The sequence below is a fragment of the Vulpes lagopus genome, chromosome 2 (genome assembly GCF_018345385.1).
Source record: "Vulpes lagopus strain Blue_001 chromosome 2, ASM1834538v1, whole genome shotgun sequence".
NCBI classification, from domain to species: domain Eukaryota; kingdom Metazoa; phylum Chordata; class Mammalia; order Carnivora; family Canidae; genus Vulpes; species Vulpes lagopus.
In genome coordinates this window covers 160,304,673-160,327,068 of record NC_054825.1, presented here as the reverse complement: position 1 = coordinate 160,327,068, position 22,396 = coordinate 160,304,673, and the positions used below count along the sequence as shown (strand labels likewise).

General features: G+C 42.8%; 1 protein-coding gene and 1 pseudogene across 1 annotated transcript in view; one reads left to right on the top strand and one right to left on the bottom strand.

The window, feature by feature from the left end:
* ZNF71 (zinc finger protein 71) overlaps nucleotides 1–22,396 on the bottom strand; it is a 192,131-nt gene that overhangs the window by 5,732 nt on the left and 164,003 nt on the right. The window lies entirely within an intron of this gene.
* On the top strand, nucleotides 2,405–3,138 carry LOC121484469 (annotated as a pseudogene).

Genomic DNA, 22,396 nt, shown 5'->3' with positions numbered 1-22,396 from the left:
ACACCGGGGTGTAGACACCCTGCCCTGCCCTCCACTCACAGGGCACCCGCTGCTCCTCCAGGTGGACCTGCACAGGACATGCAGACATGTCTCCCAGCACATGGACTTAGCTCCATCATACACACACTGGACACTACAGGCCCTGGTCATCCGCACACTCACACTGAATCACGGGTCACAAATCACACCTAGGAAAGGATACGCAGACACCTACTCTCGCTCACCCGCTGTGCGCACCATGCATGCACGCGCAGAGCCGGTAGGCTCCACACCCCTGAGGTTGTAGCCTCGCTAGAGCTAGAGCCCAGCTGGAAGCGGAAGGGCTCCCAGCACCCTGGCCAGAGCACTCTGGGAGTTGTCCTCCAGAGACTGGCCCGCAGACATACCTCCCTGTGGCACTGGGGTTCTATCATCTCCAGGTTAAACTCCCCTGGTCTCAGAGGTAGGAAGGAGCACTGCAAAGCTGACACTCCCTGTCTCAGAAGTGAGAGAGTAATGCTCCAGAAATGATAAGGGACCAGAAAGCAATGAGAAGGGAAAGGCGATGCTGCTGGGAGAGGTGGCTTGGAAAGGTCTGTTCATCTTCAAAAAGATGACATATGAAGTGCGTCTCAAAGGTGCAGCAGCAGCAAGGCCCTAGTGTAGGGAAGGATATTCCAGACTGAGGAAAGAGCAACTGCAAAGGCCTTGAGGCAGAAGATTGATGTGGGAGAAGATGCAGGGGATGGTGCAGGGAAGCAGGCCGGAGGCAGTGAACAGAGCAGTGAAGGGCTGCAGGAGGGGATGGCATGGTCTGATTTATACTTTCACAGGAACCTATGGCTTCTGGGTGGAGGGTGACCTTGGGAAGGTCAGAGCGAAGGCAGGGAGATCAGGGAGGAGGCTGTTGCAGGAGTCCTGACAGAGATGATAGTGTGCTGGATGACGTTAGTGGCATGGGCATGGGTAAAGTGCATAGTTTTATTTTTTTAAGATTTATTTTATTTATTCATGATAGACATAAAGAGAGAGAGAGGCAGAGACACAGGCAGAGGGAGAAGCAGGCTTCCTGCCAGGAGTCTGACGCGGTACTCGATCCTGGGACTCCAGGATCACGCCCTGGGCCAAAGGCAGGCGCGAAACCACTGAGCCACCCAGGAATCCCTATGCAGAAATTTTTGAAAGATGCTTAGCTAGGGATCCTCACTAACTAAATGCTGAAATATGAAATTCTTTTCCTGGTCTCATATACACATGAGTAAATGTATTCAACAGCAACAGCAATTGCCTTTATATTTTGTCTTTAACATGTGGCCACTTTCTGTTGAAAAATAAATGTTTTGTAGATTTAAAGTGAATTACAGGATGAAGTTCAGGGCATTATCTAGAATTAGGTCTCTCATTCTTTGTAAATTCTTGATAATGTGTTTTAAAAGCTATAATACACACTTCCAAAATATCAACAACTTTAAAAATCTGTAAATACCTCTAAACCTAATTTCTGCAGACCATCAAGCACCACAGGTGGCTTCTTGTTGCCTTATTTTCTGGAGCCTTTAAATTTAGCTCCAATTTTGGGTTTTCTAAGCTCAGCAGAACTTTGCAACATCATGCATGTAAACCATATGAGGAGAATGAGTCACATCTAAATCTGAGTCTTCATGCTTTTTTAGCTTGCATGGAGAATCTGGTTCTTTGCATTTGTAGGACTGTGGCCCTCAGAAGTCACCAGTCTACATACGCAACATGTTCTTTTGTTTCTTTGTTCTTTGCAGCCATCAGAAGAATCCATCTTGTTTAAGGATTTCACCTGTTTAATCCAGGCCCACCCAATGTAATCTCCCTTTTGATTAACTCAAAGCCAACTGATTAAAGATCTTAATTAAATTTGCATAATCTCATTTGTCACATGATATAATTAAAGGAATGGTATCTCCTCATATTCACTCTTCTCACCTAGGCTCACTTGGGGGGCGGATTATACACAGGTGTGAGTTTTTCAGATCCATCTTAGAATTTTGCCTACCATGGCATCTATTAGAGCAAAGCAAAACTTCTCTAGTGGAAGACATGCTTGTCTTGTGCCTTGAGGAAAACCCCTAAATTATTTTTTGAGGACAATATCTGATAAAAAGTAGAAGATAACCAGGCACCCAAGGAAAGAAGATAAAACATGCAAGAAGCAGGAGAAACAACACACAGTAGAAGCAGACTTGGGGAAACTCCAGACACTGGAACTGTCAGTTACAGATTATACAACTATGTTTGCCATATTTAAAGAAATGTAAGTTGGAGATATCTGTAGGAAATAGGAATCTATAAAAAGTGACAGGTGGCTTTTTCGCCGCATCCTGCACCGTCCACACCTCCTCGCCTCTTCTCTCCTGGCCGAAGCCTGGGGGGACCAGAGCAAGATGGGGGGACCATGTTCTGACCCAAGCTGATGGCCCTCGACTACTACAACCGAACTGGCTTCAACCGCAAAGATGAAACAGAATTTAGAAACCTTATTGTTTGGCTTGAAGACCAGAAAATCAGACACTACAAGATTGAAAACAGAGGTAATTTAAGAAACATCCACAGCAGTGACTGGCCCAAGTTCTTTGAAAAGTATCTCAGAGATATTAACTGTCCTTTCAAGATTCAGATCAACAAGAAGCAATTGACTGGCTTCTTGGTTTAGCTGTTAGACTTGAATATGGAGATAATGCTGAAAAATACAAGGACTTGGTACCTGATAATACAAAGAATGCTGACAATGCAGCTAAAAATGCTGCATTGAGGGGTTGATCAATTTGAATGTAAATAATCCTGATTTTAAGGCTGGTATAATGGCTTTGGCTAACCTTCTTCAGATTCGGCATTGTGATGATTACCTGGTAATGCTTAAGGCAATTCGCATTTTGGTACAGGAGCACCTGACACAAGATGCAGTTGCCAAAGCAAACCAAAGAGGGTTAGCCTGTTGCATTAGATAAACACATTTTTGGTTTTGACACAGGAGATGCCGTTCTTGATGAAGCTGCTCAAATTCTGCAAATGCTGCATATAGAAGAGCTCAGAGAGCTACAGACAAAAATTAATGAATCCATAGTAGCTGTTCAGGCAATTATTGCTGATCCAAAGACAGACCACAGACTGGGTAAAGTTGGAAGATGAACGTTTTAGGATTTCAGCTTCTCACCTACTTAGTTCAATTGGGAATCATGTACACTCTGGCATGTGTTTGGAAATCAAATGTCACACTTTCAAGGGAAGAATCCTAGAAAATTGACTATGTTCTCAAGATTTACCATCATTGCTTTTTTCTTTAATAAAGTTCAGGAAAGTGAAAAAAAAGTGACAGATGGTTTGAAAAAGAATCAGAGAGAATATAAAGAAGATGTGGTTTGTGTATACAATGGAATATTACTCAGCCATTAGAAACGACAAATACCCACCATTTGCTTCAACGTGGATTGAACTGGAGGGTGTTATACTGAGTGAAGTAAGTCAATCGGAGAAGGACAAACAGTGTATGTTCTCATTCATTTGGGGAATATAAATCATAGTGAAAGGGAATATAAGGGAAGGGAGAAGAAACGTGTGGGAAATATCAGAAAGGGAGACAGAACATAAAGACTCCTAACTCTGGGAAACAAACTAGGGGTGTTGGAAGGGGAGGGGGGGGTGGGGGTGAATGGGTGATGGGCACTGAGGGGGGCACTTGACGGGATGAGCACTGAGTGTTATTCTGTATGTTGGTAACTTGAACACCAATAAAAAAAAATCACAGAACTGGAGATACAAACAAAATAGATTTATTTAAAAGCTGATGGGACACAGCCAGAAGAATTATGAGCTAGATGGGATATTAGCAGAAATTATCCATAATTCAGTACAGAGAGACAAAAAAAAAAAAGATGAAAAAACCCAAAAGAGAGACTAATAGGTATGAAATTTTTACTGAGAAGTTCCAATATGCAATCAATTAAAATCCCAAGAGAAAAGAGACAGAATGGGGTTGTGATAGTTAATTTTACAGTGAACTTGACTGGGTTCAGAGAGAATGCCTTCCCTCCCCTCCGCCCTTGTGCAGGAGCTACGGCAATATTTGAAGGAAAAATGGCTGAGAATCTCCCAGAACTGATGAAAGATATCAAAATACATATTCAGGGGGAATCCCTGAGTGGCTTAGCGGTTTGGCGCCTGCCTTTGGCCCAGGGCGCCATCGTGGAGTCCTGGGATCGAGTTCCGCGCCGGGCTCCCGGCATGGAGCTTGCTTCTCCCTCCTCCTGTGTCTCTGCCTCTCTCTCTCTCTCTCTCTCTGTCTTTATTTATTTATCATAAATAAGAATAAATAAATAAATCTTTAAAAAAAATACACATTCTATAAGTTCAGCAGATCCCCAAGCATGATCAATAAAAAGAAATCAACACCCAGAAACACCATGGACTCCAGAAAAACCAAAGTTAAAGAGATCATCTTAAAATCAGCCAGAGAAAAAAAGGTCACCTTCAAAGGAATGGCAGTTAGATTGACCCATACCAACCAAAATGGAAGTAAAGGTCTGTGGATGATGCCTTTATTGTGTTGAAAGGCATATACCAGAAAAAAACTAGAATGTTCAAGGATGAGGGAAAAGTAAAAATATTTTTATATGAAAGGATTGAGAATCCACCACCAGTAGACTGAAGGAAACTCTAGAGACGTACCTCAGACAGAATATGGGAAGTCTGAGCTGGAGCAAGAAATGACAAGGAAAGAAAGAGGTATATATGTATTCAGGTGTGAGCAAACATTGTATAAAACAGAAAAAAAAAATGTCTTAAGGGTTCTGTAAAACAAATAAGCTACATTCAAAACACAAGGTAGGGATGGCATTTAAGCTGGGCTGGAATAATAGTTAAAGAGTTCCAAGCTGTGGTGATCTGAAGATGCTCATACTCTATGAGGCAGAAAGTGCACTCTCAGGGGTATACACAGGGAAATGTGTATGTCTGTGTTCCCAAACACAATTTAGATAATGTTTTTAGATATTTTGGTTGCAGTGGCTGGAAACACAATGGAAACAATTCCAATGTATATTATCCTTAGAATGTGCATGTGTACACATATATGTGAGTGTGCGGTGATGGTTGTAAATGTTTGTGAAAATACTAACCCCTCCCAAACTGTACACTTAAAAAATTAGATTACATTGATGGTTTGCACAACTCTGTGAAAATATAAGAAAAACCGTTTAGCTCTACAATTTAAATGGGTGAAGTTCATGGTATGTAAATTATGTATCAATAAAGCTGTGAAAATATGAATTAAAATGATCACTCTTCCCTTCAAAAAACAGCACCCACTTCTTCCCCACCAGCAGTGCACATGAGTTCCCGTTTACTGATGGTCATTGTCAATGTTTTTATATTTGTCAATAACCTCAGCAAAAATAAAAATGCTAGCAAGCATTTATCTACTGCTTACTGATTTTCAGATGGTATTCTGTGTTCTTCATCTGTGTTAAATCCTCACAACAACCCTATGAGTCCTATTATTAGCCCTTATTTTACAGATGAGTATATGAAGGCTCCTAGAGACTAGGAAATTTGTCCCAGGCCACACAGCTAGTAAGTGACAAGGACCATGACATTAATCCAAGTTGTCTAGCTCCAGAGGCCTAGATTCTTCACCATGATACATTATTACTGAATCCTTTAAAAATGTATTTTTAAATTTCCTATACTTTAATCATTTTACATTTACAGAACTGTTACAAAAACAGCACAGTTTCCATACAACCTCTTCACAAATTCCCCTAATACCTCAACTTACACAACCATACATGTCTGTCAAAACAAAGAGATTAATATCCATTTATTATTAGTAACTGAAGTGTGAATTTTAGCGACTTTATTACATTTCTCCAGTTTTCTTGCTCATTTCCCTCTTCTCTCTCAAGATCCAGTTAGGGATCCCAGTTGCATTGAGCTGCCTCCTTTTTACTGCACACTTATTTTGGTATGTTCCACTCAATAACATATGTAGTATTCCTTGGCCATTTGCATTTCTCTTGCAAATTTTATGTTCACCTTTGCCCATGCTTTGTTGACATTTTGATCTCTTGTAAATTTGTAAAAACCTCATGTATATTCAATTAGATGTTTGATTTTTAAAAAAAGGTCCTACTTAGTGTTCTAGAACTACCATAACAAGCACCACAAACAGTGGCTTCAACAATAAACGTTTATTGTCTCAAAGCTCTGGAAACTGGAAGTCTAAGGTCAAGGTGTCAGCAGGTTGGTTGCTTCTGAGGGCTCTGAAGGATCTGTTTGGGGCCCCTCTCCTTGGCTTGCAGATGACCATCTTGTCCCTGTGTCTCTACACATACGTGTCTGCTCACAAATTGCCCATTTGTACAAGGGCACCATTAATATCAGATTACGGGACTTCTAATTCAGGATGACCTCATCTTAACTATTACCTGTGCAAGGACCCTGTTTCCAAACCAGGTCTCATTCTGAGGTCGTAGGTGGCTACGGTTTCAACATATGAGTTTTGGGGCAGGGGACACAATTCAACACGTAACAGTTTATCATTTCTTCATTTTATTTTTATGTCGTTGACTCATTCAACAACTGCTTTTTTCGATACCTCTAAGACACTTCTTTAAGGATCACTGTAAACCAGAGATCCAAGATCTCTGAAATCATGGGTATTATATTCTAGCTGGGAGTCAAACAGTAAGTAAACGAATATATTTTCAGGTTTCAAGTGGTGGTTGGTATATGAAGAAAAATAAAGCAGAGCGAGGGTTGGGGAGAGACACCAGGGTGGTTGACCATGATCAGGGGTTGACCATGTGCCTTTTGCTCAGGGTGTGATCCCGGGGTCCTCGACTGAGTCCCACATCAGGCTCTCTCCTGGGAGCCTGCTTCTGCCTCTTTCTATGCCTCTATCTGTGTGTCTCTCATGAAAAAAATAAAATAAAATCTTTAAAAAAAAACAAAAAGAAAATTGAAAGTTCAAAATGTGAAGAGTTGAAAATTCTTGCCAGTGGTTGCATATGGGCTGTGGGGGAAATAATAGTAATATAATAGAAAATGATACATAATATAATCATGTAATAATATAAAATGACAATGTAATATGACATAATAGTATTATAATAATAATAGCAAACACATGCTCACTGTATGCAATGCACTGTCATTTATATGATATTATACATATTTAATTGCACACACACCCGTTGGTCCTCACAATAATGCTATGAGGCAAGTCCTAAAAATTTCCATTTTACAGATAAGGAAACTGAGACAGAGAAATTATGTCCAAAGCCACAGAGCGAGTAAGTGGGAAGCCAGGATTTGAACCTGGCTACACGACTCCATAACTATATGACCATCCTGTTTCAGTGTCAGGGGTGAGTTTTGGGTTTTTAGCCTGAGTACCTGGGTGGATAGTGGATGCCATTTACTGGGCTGGGGAAAATTGTAGAAAGAGCTGATTTGGGGACACCAAGTCATGGTTCTACTTTACTATGTTCATTGTGAAATGTATGTTAGACGTTCAAGTGAAGAAACAGCAGGAGAGGGAGACAGGCAGCTGGGGGTCTGGAGGAGGTCCTGGCTGCAGTTGTCAGCATGCTACTGCATTCTTCAGCATTGCTACTTGGGCTATTCAAGTATATATATTCAGTGTCTACACTATATTCAGTGTCTACACTAAAGAGGCAAAATAACTTGGTGAAGAATGCACAGATGCAGCGACCTGATTCCACCTAACGGCTCTATCTGCAGATCCCGGTGTCCAGTGAGACTGCTTTCACCTGCTAACACAAGTTGGGAATTGCACCAGCCCCCAATCAATTTAGTGCCACAGAACAACGCATTCTTTCACAGCTATGAAAATCCTCATTACACTGAAACTCCTGAAAGTTCCCCAAGGATGAGAACTTTGCTACCATGTTCATGACAGCATGAGCCTGAGAGAGGTTCTCCCCCGCCCCCTGGTTTTGCAGGGCTGGAGTCTGCAGCAGGAGGAGCCAGATGAGACTGGAGTAATTGACCTGAGTGGCTTCTGGTGGCCACAGGAGACCAGGGTCTCTGAGCTCGTTAGGAACTGACATGCAGAGAGTGGCCTGGGAATTGTGAAGAAACTTTTTTACTTGTTAAACTCATTAGTGAAGCAACTGAGGATCTGGCAGACACTTCTCTCCAAGGGGCAGTGGCTTTGTCTTCATACTGAGAAAACATATCCCAGAGTTGCAAGTGAGGAAAAGATTTTTTTGGTGCAGCCCTAGTGCAGCCACTGCTGAGCCATGTGTGTTTCTGTTCTATGAGAAATCACTTCTTATTGTTAAATGGGCACATGCATGAGGACAGAGCTTTGGCCATCAGATGTCCTCTTTGTGTTTTCAGGGCCAAGGGCAGTGTTAAGCATGCAGCACAACTCAGTGGGAACCTGCTGAGTCGCTGAAATGATCTTACATGTTTCTTTACTGCAGCAGTTCCCAACGAAGGGTGACTTTGCTCCCCAGGAAACCCTTGGCAATGTCTGGAGACACCTTTGGTTGCACAGCTGGAAAGGGGGGTGCTGGTGTTAGTGGGTAGAGGTCAGGGATGCTGCTCCACATCCTGCAGTGCACGAGACTGTCCCCACAGCCCCAAATGTCAATTGTGCAGACATTGAGAAACCTTCATTTGCTGGCTTGTAACTCATCTACCTGCACCAGAACATAAGACCCAGGGATTTTTGTCCAGCTTGCTCACTGCTGTATCTCCAGCTGGTAAAACCTTGCCTGACATAGTAGAAGCTCCATCAATTTGCTCCGACTGGAGTGATGACAATAAACTCTGTGAACCTGCTTCAGAGTCTCGCTCTTTGTTCTTCCCTTTTCAAACATTCACTGGGTGCTTTCCTGAACATCCCAGGCTGCACACTGGAGATCTACAGTTGATCCAGACATGGCCCCTGCATCAGAAGTGCTCCTTCTTCTGGGGAAGACCAAATCACCCCTACATGGGCTCTCCATTTGTACAAGGGCATATCTCCTTCTGGAGAAATGGAACTGCAGACAGAAATACTTGGTGATGTGACAAAAATGGTGTTTTCTCCTATGGTGTTCCTCCCTCAAAACACATAATCCCAGTCTAATCATAAGAAAAACATCAGGGATCCCTGGGTGGCGCAGCGGTTTGGCACCTGCCTTTGGCCCAGGGCCCGATCCTGGAGACCCGGGATCAAATCCCACGTTGGGCCCCCGGTGCCTGGAGCCTGCTTCTCCCTCTGCCTATGTCTCTGCCTCTCTCTCTCTCTCTCTCTCTCTCTCTCTCTGTGTGTGACTATCATAAATAAATAAAAAAATTTTTAAAAAATGAAAAACATCAGACAAATCCCAGTGAAAGGACAGTCTACAAAATTCCTGAGAAAAGTTATTTCACAGTGGAGAAACCCGAAGATACCACGTTACATGGACTCTCCATGTCTCCTTAGGCTCTTCTTGCCTTTGACAGTGTCTCAAGATTTGTCTTTGGTGACTTTGACCATTTTGACAAGGGCTGTTAGTATCTATTGTAGAATATCCTCTAATGGAATTTGATGTTTTCCTAATCATAGGATAGGGCTATGGGATTTGGAAAGGAGACCACAAAGGTTACATATCATTTCATCAGACCATGTCAATGGCACGTCCTATCTGCATGATTTAGGACATGACATGACTGTTGATCAGGTGATGTCCTTGGGTTTCTCCACTGCAAAATCACTCTTCTCAGGGATTTTGTAGAAAGAGGATATTAGGCCAAAACTCATCAAATCTGAATAATATATGGACTTCAGTTAATTTTATGCATCAGCTTGACTGGGCCATAGGGTATCCAGATACTTGGTTAAATGTTATTTATAAGTCACCTGGGGGGCTCAGTCAGTTAAGCATCTGCCTTCAGCTCAAGTCATGATCCTGGAGTCCTGGGATCAAGCCCCGAGTTAGGCTCCCGCTCAGCGGGGAGCCTCCTTCTCCCTCTCCCTCTGCCCCTTCCCCTACATATGTGTGTTCTCTCTGTCTCTCAAATACTTAAATAAAATCATTAACATTCCAGATTTCAAGCTATATTAAAAGCTGTGATCATCAAGACAGTATGGTACTGGCACAAAAACAGACACATAGATCAGTGGAACATAATAGAGAACCCAGAAATGAACCCTCAACTCTACAGTCAACTAATATTCAACAAAGAGGAAAGAATATCCACTGGAAAAAGGATAGTCTCTTCAATAAATGGTGTTGGGAAAATTGGACAGCCACGTGCAGAATAATGAAACTGGACCATTCTCTTACACCGTACACAAAGATAAACTCAAAATGGATGAAAGATCTAAATGTGAGACAAAAATCAAAATCCTAGAGGAGAAAACAGGCAACACCCTTTTTGTTTTTTTTTAAATTAATTTTTATTGGTGTTAATTTACCAACATACAGAACAACACCCAGTGCTCATCCCATCAAGTGTCCACCTCAGTGCCCGTCACCCATTCCCCTCCAACACCCGCCCTCCTCCCCTTCCACCACCCCTAGTTCGCTTCCCCGAGTTAGGAGTCTTTATGTTCTGTCTCCCTTCCTGATATTTCCCAACATTTCTTTTCCCTTCCTTTATATTCCCTTTCACTATTATTCATATTCCCCAAATGAATGAGAACATACACTGTTTGTCCTTCTCCGATTGACTTATTTCACTCAGCATAATACCCTCCAGTTCCATCCACGTTGAAGCAAATGGTGGGTATTTGTCGTTTCTAATGGCTGAGTAATATTCCATTGTATACATAAACCACATCTTCTTTATCCATTCATCTTTCGATGGACACCGAGGCTCCTTCCACAGTTTGGCTATTGTGGCCATTGCTGATAGAAACATCGGGGTGCAGGTGTCCCGACGTTTCATTGCATCTGAATCTTTGGGGTAAATCCCCAACAGTGCAATTGCTGGGTCGTAGGGCAGGTCTATTTTTAACTCTTTGAGGAACCTCCACACAGTTTTCCAGAGTGGCTGCACCAGTTCACATTCCCACCAACAGTGTAAGAGGGTTCCCTTTTCTCCGCATCCTCTCCAACATTTGTTGTTTCCTGCCTTGTTAATTTTCCCCATTCTCACTGGTGTGAGGTGGTATCTCATTGTGGTTTTGATTTGTATTTCCCTGATGGCAAGTGATGCAGAGCATTTTGTCATGTGCTTGTTGGCCATGTCCATGTCTTCCTCTGTGAGATTTCTCTTCATGTCTTTTGCCCATTTCATGATTGGATTGTTTGTTTCTTTGGTGTTGAGTTTAATAAGTTCTTTATAGATTTTGGAAACTAGCCCTTTATCTGATATGTCATTTGCAAATATCTTCTCCCATTCTGTAGGTTGTCTTTTAGTTTTGTTGACTGTATCCTTTGCTGTGCAAAAGCTTCTTATCTTGATGAAGTCCCAATAGTTCATTTTTGCTTTTGTTTCTTTTGCCTTCGTGGATGTATCTTGCAAGAAGTTACTGTGGCCAAGTTCAAAAAGGGTGTTGCCTGTGTTCTCCTCTAGGATTTTGATGGAATCTTGTCTCACATTTAGATCTCTCATCCATTTTGAGTTTATCTTTGTGTATGGTTAAAGAGAGTGGTCCAGTTTCATTCTTCTGCATGTGGATGTCCAATTTTCCCAGAACCATTTATTGAAGAGACTGTCTTTCTTCCAATGGATAGTCTTTCCTCCTTTATCGAATATTAGATGACCATACATTTCAGGGTCCACTTCTGGGTTCTCTATTCTGTTCCATTGATCTATGGCAACACCCTTTTTGAACTTGGCCACAGCAACTTCTTGCAAGATACATCTATGAAGGCAAGGGAAACAAAAGCAAAAATGAATTCTTGAGATTTAAGATAAAAGCTTCTGCACAGCAAAGAAACAGTCAACAAAATGAAAAAACAACCTACAGAATGAGAGAAGATATTCCCAAATGACAAATCAGATAAAGGGCTAGTATCCAAGATCCATAAAGAACTTCTCAAACTCAACACCCAAGAAACAAAAAAATCCAATCATGAAATGGGCAAAAGACATGAACAGACATTTCTCCAAAGAAGACATACACATGGCCAAAGGGCACATGAAAAAATGCTCTGCATCACTTGCCATCAGGGAAATACAAATCAAAACCAAAATGAGATACCACCTCACACCAGTGAGAATGGCTAAAATTAATAAGACAGGAAACAACAAATGTTGGTGAGGATGTGGAGAAAGGGGAACCCTCTTGCACTGTTGGTGGGAACGCAAAATGATACACTACTCTGGAAAACTGTGGAGGTTCCTCAAAAGAAGTTAAAAATAGGGGTCCCTGGGTGGCTCAGTGGTTTAGTGCCTGCCTTTGGCACAGGGCATGATTCTGGAGTCCCAGGATCAAGTCCCACATTGGGCTCCCTGCGTGGAGCCTGCTTCTCCCTCTCTCGGTGTCTCTGCCTCTCTTTCTCCCTCTGTGTCTCTCATGAATAAATAAATAAAATCTTTTTAAAACTTTTTTTTAAAAAAGTTAAAAATAGAGCTACCCTAGACCCATTAATTACACTACTGGGTATTTACCCCCAAAGATACAGATGTAGTGAAACGACAGGACACCTGCACCCCAATGTTTATAGCAGCAATGTCCCAATAGCCAAACTGTGGGAGGAGCCACATGTCCTTTGACAGATGAATGGGTAAGGAAGATGTGGTCATATATATACAATGGACTATTACTCAGCCATCAGAAAAGACAAATACCCACCATTTGCTTCAACGTGGATGGAACTGGAGGGTATTATGTTGAGTGAAATAAGTCAATTGGAGAAGGACAATCATCATATGGTTTCACTCATACATGGAATATAAGAAATAGTGAAAGGGATTATAAGGGAAATGAGAGAAACTGAGTGGGGAAAATTAGAGAGGGAATAAAGGCAAATTGAATTTAAATTTTAAAAATATAAAAAAAAACAAACTTCATTCAGACAGGCTAAGTGGTTTTAATATCTTTCAGATAACAATTCTCAAACCTGCAAGATCTTCAGACTGATCTGGTTTGCATATTAAGTGTGTATTTCTGTAGAATGGGTTCCAGAAATCTGTATTTGTGATAAACTTCTAGGTAATTTTTACATTCACCCAAGCTTGAGAGCCTTGCACCTTTAAAAGATGCCTCTTTACTGTGGAGATTAATTTATAAATCAAGTTACATCCAAACTATGTTAAGAAGTCCAGGGAGGGGATCCCTGGGTGGCGCAGCAGTTTGGCGCCTGCCTTTGGCCCAGGGCGCGATCCTGGAGACCCGGGATCGAATCCCACGTTTGGGCTCCCAGTGCATGGAGCCTGCTTCTCCTTCTGCCTGTGTCTCTGTCTTTCTGTCTGTCTGTGTAACTATCATAAATAAATAAAAATTAAAAAAAATTAAATGTGCTGTTTAAAAAAAAAAAAAAAAGAAGTCCAGGGAGATGTGCTTGTCTCAACACTAATAAGTAAGTCATTTCTCAACAAATAAAAAATAATAAATAATAAAAAATTTAAAACCCTATTATTTCTGAGTGTGTCTGTGGGGTGTTTCAAGAAAAGATTAGCATTTGAGTTGATGGAACAAGTAAACCAATGGCTCTCCCCAATATAGGGGGCATCAGCCAATGTGCAGGCAGCATTCAAATTTCTCAAATGTCAGTTTCTTGAATAGATCTTCTAATAAAACCCAGCTATTGCATTTGGCATATTTGTCTCCTAAATCTATTTATTTTTTATATGTATATTTTTTATTGGAGTTCAATTTGCCAACATATAGTATAACACCCAGTGCTCATCCCATCAAGTGCCCCACTCAATGCCTGTCACCCAGTCACCCCATCCCCCCACCCACCACCCCTTCCACTACCCCTTGTTCATTTCCCAGAGTTAGGAGTTTCTCATATTTTGTCACCCTCTCTGATTTTTCCCACTCGTTTTCTCTCCTTTCCCTTATAATATCTTTCACTATTTTTTATACTCCTCATATGAGTCAAACCATATAATGATTGTCTTCCGATGGACTTACTTCACTCAGTATGATACCCTCCAGTTCCATCCACACCAAAGCAAATGGTGAGTATTAGTTTCTAATGGCTGACTAATATTCCATTCGCATCTTCTTTATCCATTCACCTTTCGATGGACACCAAGGCTCCTTCCACCATGTGACTATTGTGGACATTGCTTCTATAAACATTGGGGTGCAGGTGTCTCGGCTTTTCACTGCATCCTAAATTTATTTTAATCTATGAAGATTTCCCTCTAAAGTATTCCTCACATTTTGTTTGTTGAAGAAGTGAGAGTCACTTGCTATCTTGACAGCATACTGCTTTAGGGCTTAAGTTCTCAAATCAGGTAGCCTGGTTCTTTTTAAAAATTTTCCAATTGAAGTATAATTAACATACAGTGTTATATGCATGTCATAATATTATCCAGCCATAAAAAGAATAAGACCTTGCCATTTGCAACAACATGGATGGACCTAGTTATTTTTTTTAACAAATTTTTTATTCAGGTGTTACCTACATACAGAAAAGTACATGAGTCATAATTGTGAAATGAACTAGGGGTGGTGGAAGGGGAGGAGGGTGGGAGGTGGGGGTGAATGGGTGATGGGCACTGAGGGGGGCACTTGACGGGATGCACTGGGAGTTACTGTGGCCAAGTTCAAAAGGGTGTTGCCTGTGTTCTCCTCTAGGATTTTGATGGAATCTTGTCTCACATTTAGATCTCTCATCCATTTTGAGTTTATCTTTGTGTATGGTTAAAGAGAGTGGTCCAGTTTCATTCTTCTGCATGTGGAGATGTCCCAAATTTCCCAGAACCATTTATTGAAGAGACTGTCTTTCTTCCAATGGATAGTCTTTCCTCCTTTATCGAATATTAGATGACCATACATTTCAGGGTCCACTTCTGGGTTCTCTATTCTGTTCCATTGATCTATGGCAACACCCTTTTTGAACTTGGCCACAGCAACTTCTTGCAAGATACATCTATGAAGGCAAGGGAAACAAAAGCAAAAATGAATTCTTGAGATTTAAGATAAAAGCTTCTGCACAGCAAAGAAACAGTCAACAAAATGAAAAAACAACCTACAGAATGAGAGAAGATATTCCCCAAATGAATGAGAACATACACTGTTTGTCCTTCTCCGATTGACTTATTTCACTCAGCATAATACCCTCCAGTTCCATCCACGTTGAAGCAAATGGTGGGTATTTGTCGTTTCTAATGGCTGACTAATATTCCATTCGCATCTTCTTTATCCATTCATCTTTCGATGGACACCGAGGCTCCTTCCACAGTTTGGCTATTGTGGCCATTGCTGATAGAAACATCGGGGTGCAGGTGGTCCCGACGTTTCATTGCATCTGAATCTTTGGGGTAAATCCCCAACAGTGCAATTGCTGGGTCGTAGGGCAGGTCTATTTTTAACTCTTTGAGGAACCTCCACACAGTTTTCCAGAGTGGCTGCACCAGTTCACATTCCCACCAACAGTGTAAGAGGGTTCCCTTTTCTCCGCATCCTCTCCAACATTTGTTGTTTCCTGCCTTGTTAATTTTCCCCATTCTCACTGGTGTGAGGTGGTATCTCATTGTGGTTTTGATTTGTATTTCCCTGATGGCAAGTGATGCAGAGCATTTTGTCATGTGCTTGTTGCCATGTCCATGTCTTCCTCTGTGAGATTTCTCTTCATGTCTTTTGCCCATTTCATGATTGGATTGTTTGTTTCTTTGCTGTTGAGTTTAAAAAGTTCTTTATAAAAAAAAAGTTTTTTATAGATCTTAGATATTAGCCCTTTATCTGATATGTCATTTGCAAAATATCTTATCCCATTCTGTAGGTTGTCTTTTAGTTTTGTTGACTGTATCCTTTGCTGTGCAAAAGCTTCTTATCTTGATGAAGTCCCAATAGTTCATTTTTGCTTTTGTTTCTTTTGCCTTCGGGATGTATCTTGCAAGAAGTTACTGTGGCCAAGTTCAAAAGGGTGTTGCCTGTGTTCTCCTCTAGGATTTTGATGGAATCTTGTCTCACATTTAGATCTCTCATCCATTTTGAGTTTATCTTTGTGTATGGTTAAAGAGAGTGGTCCAGTTTCATTCTTCTGATGTGGATGTCCAATTTTCCCAGAACCATTTATTGAAGAGACATGTTTCTTCATACCTAGAATGTTAGAGGTTGTGCGTAATGAACATACATATGTGGGAGATAGAGAGGAGAATGCAAAGACAGTGCAGGTGTGTAAGAAGAGAGATGAAGTCAGAGATAGATAGACAAGCGATAGAGAAAGATCTGGAAGATGGCATCTCTAGCTTTCCCTAACACTCCATTCCTTTGCTTGCTTTCTTTGATTCTGTGACCTCCTCCATTCTTCCTAGTTACATGATCCAGAAAATTTCTTTTCAGCTGAAACTTATTTGGGTCAGGTTCTGGTCACATTTGCTGCTAAAAGAAATTGCAAAAAAAAACAAAAAAAAAAAACAAAAAAAAACAAACAAAAAAAAAACTACCCAAAAAAAAAAAAAAACAAAAAAAAAAAAATAAAAAAAAAAAAATAAAAAAAAAAAAAGAAAAAAAAAAAAGAAACTTGCAGTTTTACTACCAAAACATACCCCATTTCATGATTGGATTGTTTGTTTCTTTGCTGTTGAGTTTAAAAGTTCTTTATAAAAAAAAAGTTTTTTATAATCTAGATATTCGCCTCTGGAAAACTGTGTGGAGGTTCCTCAAAGAGTTAAAAATAGAGCTATCCTATGACCCAGCAATTGCACTGCTGGGGATTTACCCCAAAGATACAGATGCAATGAAATGCTGGAACACCTGCACCCCGATGTTTATAGCAGCAATGTCCACAATAGCCAAACTGTGGAAGGAGCCTTGGTGTCCATCAAAAGATGAATGGAATAAGAAGCTGTGGTATATGTATACAATGGAATATTACTCAGCCATTAGAAATGACGAATACCCACCATTTGCTTCAACATGGATGGACCTGGAGGGTATTATGCTGAGTGAAATAAGTCAATCAGAGAAGGACAAACATTATATGGTTTCATTCATTTGGGGAATATACAAATTAGTGAAAGGGAATAAAGGGGAAAGGAGAGAAAATGAGTTAAAATATCAGTGAGGGTGACAGAACATGAGAGACACCTAACTCTGGGAACTGAACAAGGGGTAGTGGAAAGGGAGGTGGGCGGGGGATTGGGGTGAATGGGTGATGGGCACTGATGGAGACACTTGGCAGGATGAGCACTGGGTGTTATGCTATATGTTGGCAAATTGAACTCCAATAAAAAAAATACCCCAAATCCCTCCACCTTTCCTGCTCTGCACCATTGTCCAAGCCAGCTCTGTCTCCTGCATGGAGACCCACTCTCACCCCTCGCTGGTCTCCATGCACCACACCAGGCCCCGTGTAGCGCGTCTTCCACAGAGGGATCACTGTGGGCTGCCAGGTGGAACTTGGAAACATTGCTCATGATTGGACTTCTGTGCAGACCTTAGAGAGGACTTCGGGCTGTTGTAGCCTGGCACAGATGAGATTATGTCTCTGGATCACTGAGTGCATCATTCACTGTGCAAGTAAGGAAGACCCCCAGAGTGGGTTGTAAATAAAACCTTTTTTTCTCCTACCACCCTCTTCTTCCCTGATTCATTAGCACTGTATCAGTTGGGATGCTTTCGCCTGCAATTAACAGAAAGATCACAAAGAAAATCAATATATCTTTTACTCATGGCTCCCTCCTCCAGCCTCAGAGCCAGCAATCGCATCACTCAGACATCTGCTTCTCTTGTCATATCTTCTCTGACTCTGACTCTCCTGCCTCTCTCTTTCCCTCATAAGGACACTTGTGATTGCACTGGACCTGCCTAGACAATCCTGCTATCTCATCCTTCACCTGCAACATCCCATTTGCCTTATAACAAAACATGCTCACTGGTTCTGGGGATTGGGTGTTGACATCTTTGGAAGGGGGTGGGGGACATTATTCTATCTACCACTGAAGGGCAGCAGGAATTGAGGGCCTCAGCATAGCTGCCTACAAGGGGCTGAATTCTACCAACTGTGTCATCTTGGAGGTAAATCTGTCCCTAGTGGAGACTTGGCTTGAGATGAAGCTCTGGTGGACATCATGATTGCAGTCTTGTGAAGCCCTGAGGCAAAGGACCCACCTAAGCTGTTCCTGACCCACAAAACTGTGAGATAATAAGCATGCATTGTTTTAAGCCACCCAATTGGTGGCAATGTGTTATGTAGCAATAGATAGCTCAAACATTCGTGTGACTCTCTTTGGCCAATGAGATGCTAGTAGTTGTGATGCACGATGCAGCTTGCAAAAAGAAAAACCCTCATGTGTTTCACTTCTTCTCTTACTCCTCTGTCCTTGCAATGAAAGCCTGCCTGGGCTGACCTCCTGGAGGATGAGAGGCAGATGGAGCAGAGCAGAAAAGGCTCAGTTGTCCCAGATGAGGCAATCTCAGACCAGCTGATGGGCAGCTGACACCCACACATGGGGCAGCCTGGACAGAATCATGAGACCACCTAACTGACCCATAGCTGACAGCAGATGCACTGGGAGGCTTATCTGAGATTTGTGAGATCACATATTTGTGAGCTCAATACATGTTTTTGCTTTATGCCAAAACTATAAAAGTTTTGTGGGTTCTGTGGTTATTGTGAATTCTATTAAGCAGATTGTTGAGGCAAACAGATGGCTGATATGCCCACCTATTATTGGATTATTTTTAATAAATATAACCTTTAGATGGCAAGATCCTGAGGGCAGTGAAACCCGTGTTTAGCACAGGGTCTGGAACATAGTAGAATTTTGTAAATCTTTTTTGGAGGAATAAATGCATAACTGAGTTCGAAAAGTGGCACAAAGGAATGTATGTGTGTGCATGAGAGGGAGAAAGTTGGCAAGATCTCCAAGAGGGAAAGTGTTGGCAAGATCTCCAACCCCAAGAGGACAGTCTTGTGTGATACCTTAGAACTCAGTCTTGAGGAACAGAACCAATGACCCCCAAACTTTCTGACATCCATACGTGGTCATACCATTCCCACCTATAGAAACTATCAAAATCCACCAACCAACCTTGAGAAACAATTTTCTGTCCAAACAAAAATTTAGGATTATTCAGTTTACTTACTACAAGGGAGAGCACACACCAGGAAAAGCATGGGGTGGCCCAGCAAGAGAGAATTGGGATGGCTTCTTTTAGCATTAGGGCTTGTGGAGTGCCTGGGTGGCTCAGTTGGTGAAGCGTCTGCCTTCCGCTTGGGTCATGATTTCAGGGTCCTGGGATGGAACCCCAGGTCAGGCTCCCTGCTCAGTGGGGAGTCTGCTTGAGAGTCTCTCTCTCCCTCTCCCTCTGCCCCTCCCCTCCCTTCCGCGTGTGCTTTCTGAAACAACAACAATACCAGATTGGAGGTTGTGCTGGATACTTCTAAGGAGGGTTTAAGAAAGCAGAGCTGATAGGCAGCCATATACAAGTATGTACCTTCCTTCCTGTGCTCGTCTCTCCCCATTCTCCTTCAGTAGATGCTTACTTAACACCCTGCACTATTTCTCTTTTGGGTTTGTGCCCTTCCTTTGCACTCAAGAGAGTTTGTGGCTGCAGAGGAAGTGACACCATGTATCATCCAAGGTCATACAAGGTAATAAAGCTCCTGCTTCGTGTCTCCTCCTTGTCTCCCTCCCTCCCTCCTCAGAACTTGGCCATCCTGCTTTGAGATGCCCAAACCAGTTCACAAGAACACAACATGGAGAAGCCAAATGTAGGAGTTCTAGCCCCACGCTGGCAGCCCAAACATGAGTGCAGACCCCAGAACATTCCAGCCCCTAGCTATGGCATGCTAGCTTCAAGGCTTCCCAGCCAAGGCCCCTACACATCATGCAGCAAAGATGAACCATCCTGCTGTGTTCTGTCTTAATTCCTGACCCAAAGACTCAGCAGGATGTTAACAGGCTAATTTCATGCCTCTGGGTTTGGTGTGGTGTGTCAGGCAGCACTAACAACCCAAGAAGTAGCAGGCCTGGCATTGACCCTATAGCTGACCTTGCACAGAACCAGCAGGCAATTTGCTGAGGGAACCAGGGACTCAGTCCAGGGAGATGACGGGGATTGCATTAACCGATCAGAATAACCCTTTTCTCCATTACTGGTAATTGGTTTAGGGCAAGCATGCGACCAATCTGGCCAATGAGATGTAATGAGGAATCTCCTGCTGCTCCAAGGAAAGAGCTTCCTCCACATTAAAAAGAATGAGGCAGAAGGAAGGGCTGCATTCTTCACTCTCCCTCCTTTTGTTCTTTTTGGATATTGTCTTGTGAGGAGGGGCACTAGCAGCCATTCTGTGATCATGGGGGTAAAACCTAGTGATCCTGTCCTCCTCTGGCCAAGGGGTGGTCCACGAATTGTTCCTTCTTGTGCCTCAAGGATGGAAAATGTTCAGGTCAACTCATTGCAAAGATTCCAGAAGAGAATCCTTTAGTATTCTTGGAATTGTCTCAGCTCAGTATTTTCTGAGATAAAGTGATTTGGCGTTTTCATAAATTTTACCAGCTGCCACATACAAATTCCAATAGTTTTAATATTTTTTTTATTTTTTTTTTTATTTATTTACGATAGTCACAGAGAGAGAGAGAGAGGCAGAGACACAGGCAGAGGGAGAAGCAGGCTCCATGCACCGGGAGCCCTACGTGGGATTCCATCCCGGGTCTCCGGGATCGCGCCCTGGGCCAAAGGCAGGAGCCAACCCGTTGCGCCACCCAGGGATCCTTAGTTTTAATATTTTTATTTAAATATTATTGCTTCGGGAGAGGGGTCAGCAAGATAGGGGAAGAGTAGGATCCCCAAGTACCTGTCCCCATCAACTTACCTAGAGAACTTTCAAATCATCTGAAAAACCTATGAATTCGGCCTGCGATTTAAAGAGAGAACAGCTGGAATGTTACCGTGAGAAGAGTTTGCGGTTCTACCAAGGTAGGAAGACGGAAAATAAATAAATAAAAAAGCATCCAGTGGGGGAGGGGTTCCTGCGAGGAGCCTGGCTAAGGCCAGGCGGCAAGAGCCTCCAGCACAGGAAAGCCCAGTCATGGAGAAGCAGAAACTTTACTAATCTTCCCAGATGGAAAGGCGCTCACAGGGAACTCAGGCAGGATCCCAGGAGGGGCAGTGGAGCCTCGAGGTTGCCGGGGTCACTAACAGAGGGTGTGTGCTCCGGGAGAGAGCGCACCACATGCCTAGGGTGGAGCTCCATGAGGGGCTGGAGCGCACACCCGGCGGGACCCCGGGAGCAGCTCCAGCGGCAGCTCAGACGGTGGCTCCGCATAGAGGAGGCTGCGTGGCCCCGGGAGCATGATTCCAGCGGCACAGGCCCTGGAGGCCAGGGCACCAGGGGACACAGCCCAAGATCCGGCGCTCCCCTTGGGACAGGCAGAGGCCGGGAGGACACAGGACACGGAGGACACTTCTGCCACCAGACGCCCCCGAACTGTGCAAATCAGTGCCGCCTGCCCTCGGAGCATCCGGGCCAGTGTGGAATGGGAACTGAGGTAGTTACTCTGGGAGCTGACTCCAGGGCTGGAGAGCTGCCCGCCGCCAGTCTTGTTGTTCCTCCCTGTGTCACCTTGTGCCTGGGACAGCACGGGGCTGCCAGGGAACAGGGGACTCACAGGATAAACAGCTCCCACTGAGCTGTGCACCTGGCAGGGGGCGAGACAGCGCCTCCAGGTGCACACACCTGAGAATCAGCACAGCAGGCCCCTCCCCCAGAAGACCAGGTGGAAGGACAGGGGAAGATAGAGTTCTTAACCAAGCAGTGAGGAAAGCTCCAGAGGAAGTCGAGGGACTTACAGTATATAGAATCAGAGGATACCCCTCCTTGGTTTTTGGTTTTGTTTTGTTTTTGTTTGTTTTGTGTTTTTTTGTTTTGTTCTTGGTTTTCCCCTTATTTTCTCTTTTTTTCCCCTTCCTTTTTCCAGGACAACTTGTTTTTAGCCACTCTGCACTAAGCAAAATGACTAGAAGGAAGAACTCACCACAAAAGAAAGATTAAGAAACAGTACTCTCTGCCACAGAGTTACAGAATTTGGATTACAATTTGATGTCAGAAAGCCAATTCAGAAGCACAATTATAAAGCTACTGGTGGCACTGGAAAAAAGCATATAAAGGATTCAAGAGACTTCATGACTGCAGACTGTAGATCTAATCAGGCCGAAATTAAAAATCAATTAAATGAGATGCAATCCAAACTGGAGGTCCTAACGTTGAGGGTTAAAGAGGTAGAAGAAAGAGTGAGTGACATAGAAGACAAGTTGATGGCAAGGAAGGAAGCTGAGGAAAAAAGAGAAAAACAATTAAAAGACCACAAGGAA